This window comes from Lampris incognitus, chromosome 10 (genome assembly GCF_029633865.1).
Source record: "Lampris incognitus isolate fLamInc1 chromosome 10, fLamInc1.hap2, whole genome shotgun sequence".
Classification (NCBI taxonomy): Eukaryota; Metazoa; Chordata; class Actinopteri; order Lampriformes; family Lampridae; genus Lampris; species Lampris incognitus.
This window is the reverse complement of record NC_079220.1, coordinates 3,495,821-3,501,820: the sequence shown is the minus strand read 5'-3', so window position 1 is coordinate 3,501,820 and position 6,000 is coordinate 3,495,821.

Here is a 6,000-nt window from a genome sequence, read left to right as displayed (position 1 = left end):
CATTCAGGAATCAGGAACACTTCATTTGTCGTTTCATTGAAATGACACATGGTTTCCTCCAGCCCACAGCAGTGCAACACAAAGAAGACAAAAACACACATCCAAAAACTACAGCAACTTCAAGAACACACATACTGGCTAACACATATATTTAAACTAACGCATATATCCCAACTAAAATAAATACATAAATAAATAACTGTCCCAAGGGAACGAACACCAGCCAGGATGACTGTCGGAACTGCTGGTAAGCTCGGGCTAGCATTTAGCTTAGCCTGCCCCGCTTCCGCATCCTGTCACACCGCCCTCGGTGTTTCCTTCTCGGGCACAGCTCCAGGCAGGGCCGTGGTCCTCGGGCCCACAGGATGCAGCGGACCAGGCTCTCCCAGCCGATCCAGCAGCAGCTGTCCCAGCCGTCAAATGAAGACAAAACTTATTTGCAGACGTGGACAAAGACACTGTGTGGACGGTACTGGAGGAGGCCTCTGCAAACGTGAATTCGCGCCGCCATCTTCCCCCACTGGTAGTGGGTGAGTACCATTCTGAGGTTTATCTTGAATCCACAGGTGATAACCAGGTTTAATGAAAGCACATTCCCAGTGAGACATGTTTAACCAGCGCACAAGCTATGACGCTACAGTCCCGTTTGCCATGAGATGGGAAATCTGGTAGAGCATGTAAGACACTCAACCAAAGCAATGAATATGAATTTTTCCTGACATTTGAGACTTTGTGAAGGCTGCTGTTTTAGCATTCATCGTAAATGGACTGCATTTATATAGTGCTTTTCTCCAAGGCACTCCACTTACCAGACCACCTGCTCTACCTCCGAGCTACTGCCTCCCCATTCATCTATGACCAAACACCGTTGAACTGTATGTACCTCCTCTGCTCCCATCAGCAGAGACGGTGGTTGTGATGTGGGACTCCACGGGGACGCAGCGCTGCAGATAAATGAGGAGATGGAAATGGTGACTGAAGCGTTAACCCCAATGATTTACAAGGAAAGCTCACATTCGAGGCACAGCTGCAAAACAAACTCATTTCCAGTGAAATAATGTGAATAACATGAAAACATCATGCCCCCCCCCCCACACACACACACACTTTGAACCACAAATAGAGACAAAATAGTACAGCTTTCTCACGGGTGACTCAAGATTTTCCACTGTTTTGCAAAGACGGTGGTTGTCGTTCAGGGGAGTGGGTTGTTTTCTATGACTAATCCTGCTAAAAACAGCTACGGTGACATTCCCTGTTTGGTCACACTTTATGCTGGTTGCTGTTATACCAGCGCATTAAGGCTGCAGTCAACACTGCAGATTGAAATGTAGCATCTCCTGCGCCCTCAGACAGCATCTGGATGTGGACCACTTTAGGCAATGATGCGACACTGATGGTCTTCTTCTGGCCCTGACAAAATGGATGTGAGCCTGAAGTGGCCCACACGTATAATACCAAATATGGCCCAAATATGCCAAATCAAATGTGGGCCTTTTTTGTGAAAGATGCGTTGCTCTGGGCAACATGTGATCTGGATGTGACCCTGAAGTGGCCCGTGTGGTAAATGGTGAGTATGGCCCAAATATCACAAAACAAATATGGGCCACCTTTGGCAAATATGTGGCACATGCGGCATTGCTATGGCTTGGTTCTGGCCCAGATCTGGCAAACAGGAGCGGACCGCCCAAGTGCTATCATTCCACGCCGTATGTGGGCCGGGTGAAAGTGTCGGGTGTGAGACGCGTCCGGGCCACAGCAACTTTGCTATCTGGGTCAGGAAATGATCAAGTCTAGTGAATACTTTGGGCTAAGCTAACTGCTAGCCTGTGCAGACCGGCAGTTCCAATAACACCAAGGGTGGTCTGGCGGCGGCCTCGCCTGGCGCTGACTGTGGTGTTTTTGATGTGGTTGTGAGGAGTGCGGGGAGGTGTGTCGAGGGTGTTTGGCTGGGAGAGCTTGGTCTGCTTCGTCCGCTGGGCCCGGGGACCACGGCCCCTGCCTGGAGCTGCGCCCGAGGAGGAAATGCCGAGGGCAGTCTGACAGGACGTGGAAGCGGGGTAGGCTAAGCTAACTGCTAGCCCATGCAGACCGGCGGTTCTGACAGTCATCCTGGCTGGCGTTCGTTCCCTTGGACAGTGATTTTTTTTTGTTTAGTTTGGGTATGTGTGTTAGTTTGGGTATGTTTGTTAGTTTGGGTATATGTGTTAGTTTGGGTATGTGTGTTCTTGTAGTTTCTGGCTGTTTTTGTCTTTGTGTTGTACTGCTGGGGGTGAGACGCCATTTCGTGTCATTCCATGTAAGCAAGTGCATGAAGTGTAATGACAAATAAAGTGTCCCGGGTTCCTGGTTTTCATTTACCACGCAAATCTAGAACCTTTTCGAAGAAGAAGCTGGAGTTGTGTTAAAACCACAAGCTCGAGCTGCCTGGTAAATCTGGGAATCCACGCACGAGGCCCAACAAGCGCAGGCGCTTCTCCTCCGGACGCGGCCGCTCCCGGAAGTGCCGCTGCTGCAGCGCTCCTCCTCCGCCTCTGCAGCTCGCCCCCCTCGCTCGGTTCATTTGGTAGAAATCGCAGGTTTCAGCATCCATCCGCCGGGCGACTGTGTGGGCGGGAATATGAAAGGCAGGAGTCTAAATGTGTCTGACACACCGGCCGCCGGGCCCCGCGGCTCTCCTCCGAGAACTCCGGGTAGACGGAGGCACAGCAGGTACGAGAGGACGGGAGCCACGGCTCCAAATGTTGCATACGGAGAACAGCGTGAAACAGCTCCCTGTACCACGTCCCTCCCCCAGTTTATGCTCACATTCTGTTACGTCATCGGTTTATGATCACATTCTGTTACGTCATCGGTTTATGCTCACAATCTATTACAGGGATCGGACTGAAACAGAGAAACTGCAGCAGATGATGAGGGATGCGGTGAAGGCTCAGCTGTTTGCTGTTTGCAGCTTGAATTGCAGAAGGTGGACATGACCGAAACTCTCTCGTCTCTGCAGCGTCCAGCGCTGCTCACCGGACAACACAGTCAATGGATCTGCTGCAAGTAACGGCTGATTAACAATTACCTTTGATTCTGATCACTACCGAGAGAGAGAGACGGAGAGAGCGAGAGCAAGAGACAGACAGAGAGAGAGACAGACAGAGAGAGGGAGAGAGAGAGCAAGAGACAGAGAGAGGGAGAGAGAGAGAGCAAGAGATAGAGAGAGACAGAGAGAGAGCAAGAGACAGAGAGAGAGAGAGCAAGAGATAGAGAGAGAGAGACAGAGAGAGAGCAAGAGACAGAGAGAGAGAGAGACAGACAGAGAGAGGGAGAGAGAGAGCAAGAGACAGAGAGAGGGAGAGAGAGAGAGCAAGAGATAGAGAGAGACAGAGAGAGAGCAAGAGACAGAGAGAGAGAGAGCAAGAGATAGAGAGAGAGAGACAGAGAGAGAGCAAGAGACAGAGAGAGAGAGCAAGAGACAGACAGAGAGAGAGAGACGGAGAGGGAGAGAGAGAGAGCAAGAGACAGACAGAGAGAGAGAGAGACAGACAGAGAGAGAGAGAGCAAGAGACAGATAGAGAGAGAGAGACAGAGGGAGCAAGAGACAGACAGATAGAGAGAGAGAGACAGAGGGAGCAAGAGACAGACAGAGAGAGAGAGAGCAAGAGACAGAGAGAGGGAGCAGAGAGGGAGAGAGAGACCAAGAGACAGAGAGAGGGAGAGAGCAAGAGACAGACGGAGAGAAAGCAAGAGGGAGAGAGAGGGAGAGAGACCAAGAGACAGACAGAGAGACAGAGAGAGGGAGAGGAGAGCAAGAGACAGAGAGAGAGAGAGAGGCAGACAGACAGAGAGAGAGGGGGCGCTTCAGTTTTTGCCCCCTTGTCTCTCCATCTGATGAGTGAAGGTATTAGCGCGGGAAGTGGGGGTCTGTAGCTCCCCCTAGTGGTGGGTGCAGCCCCTCTCCCCTAGTAGCAGGTGTCTGGGTAACGTCTTCGACCCAACAGCAGGCCAAACGTTTCCTGACGTACAAATGCGAGAAAACAAAACAAAAAAGAGCCCAGGCCTTTATTCTAAACAGCGGGCTCGCGCTGCGTGGTATGTACGTGTCTTAATAGTAAAGTTAGTAAACACCCCATTTCACATCTGCCTCACAGTCTAAACAATGACGCCATACTGTGGCCCTCGTCCACCATTATGACGGTCCGGACGGACCTAACTTGATATGTACAACTTGAACCCCCCCCCCCGTGTGCTGGGAGGTGCAGGGGGAAGGGTGTGGTCAGTTGCGTGCATGTGGGAGACATTTAGCCACGTTAAATCCTGCAGGCACCGCCAAAAATATGCCATTGTCAAGAGCACGCGCCAACAGGAAACTGGTATGACCGCTGCAGTAGAAAACCGGAAGTCGGGGCACTACAGTTACGCACAGAGGCGATCTAAAAACCGTGGCGCGTTCGTTCTAGTTGTTTTTAAGTTTCGGTCGTCGTTTTAATATTTGTTCATTTTATTTATTTTACTTCTTATAAGCCTTCCGACGTTTGTTAGATTAGAAATGTGTTTCCCATTTTGTTTCTCAGGTAATATTTTCCCTTTTTCAGTTTTGCTATTCCGAGTTCGACCATGTCCCTCTGACGTTTAAATGGTTTAAAAATAGTATTAAAGTTGTTAAAATGTTAATTTTGGTGTCAGTTAGTTTCCTAACAGACACACCAACATATGTAATGCATTGATATCTCAGCTGGGTCTTCATCTTAACACAACATAGAGTTTAAAACCCGGCGGTCATTTTGACCGCCCACGGTCGTTTTAGCTAGGAGTGAAATCCCGGTCGTTTTGCTGTAATGTGTTGGCCGTTTGGGGGGGGGGTTATCTTCACGTTAGGAATCCTTTTAAAAAGAAGCCAAAGCCACAATGAACCTCGTTGTTTGTATTCCCAAATAACGACGACACAGTAAAATGAGTTTTAAATAACATTTACTTACTCACATCACACAAACACACGCACACACACACACACACACACAACCAACCATGGTGGTACAGAGAAGAGGGCTAGCAGGTAGAAATAATGCAAATGGATGCGGGAAGACCCCCCCAACACAACAGCCACTCGCTGCAACCCTCCAGCAACGCACAAGCAAACACAGAAAACACTGAGCAGCAAATTCAGAAAAAAAAAAAAAAAAAAACACCAACCAGACCAGAGGCAGATTATAATCAGAAATAAACAAGAGCATCGGGACTCCGTGGAAAGGGGGAAAAAAATAATAATCAAGCTTTTAAGTATTTACACAGCAAATAACGGAAATGGTAAATGCAGCTAAAGCCCACACGGGGCAGATGAGGTCACGGATAGAGAGGAGAAAATAAAGGACACTGGTGAGGCTCAAGTGTAATTGCAGTTCCCATCAGAAGTCAGAGGTATAATGGGTTATTCACAATCAAATTGTCAACCAGGAAAATCGTGTTGAAAAGGGATCGGACCCGTCGGTTGGCTGTCACTCACATCCATCACTTGTCTCCTCGGACAAAGTCGACGCTCGCCCAACATCAATGTGGCGTCTCAAACCTCAACGTATTGCGGGCTTTCCATCCCAACTTGTTGTCTACTTTGATTTCGGAGAGCAACTCAACCCCCCCCCCCCCAACACACACACATATACACACACAACTGGATACCGCCCCCTGCTGGTCTGCAGCATAGGTACAGCCAGCTTACAGGGGGCGGACCAAGGCCGTTAAGGCCCTCGGCTGGTAGAGGATGAAGATGCACTGACGGATGTGGGGGGGGGGGAGGTAAAAAGGTCCTTGACCCTTGTCAGCGCCCCCACCGAAAAATCCAAGCCATACGTCCAAGAAAAAAAAAAAAAAAAACAAGAAGAAGAAGAAGAAGAAAAGGCCAGTTTCAGTGTCATGCTGAAAACCCCCACGACATCAGAGAGGAAGCCTTGGCAGAAAGGAACTCGCAGCAACACAGAAAAGTATTCCGTTTCGGGACACAAAGTGTGAGAGAGG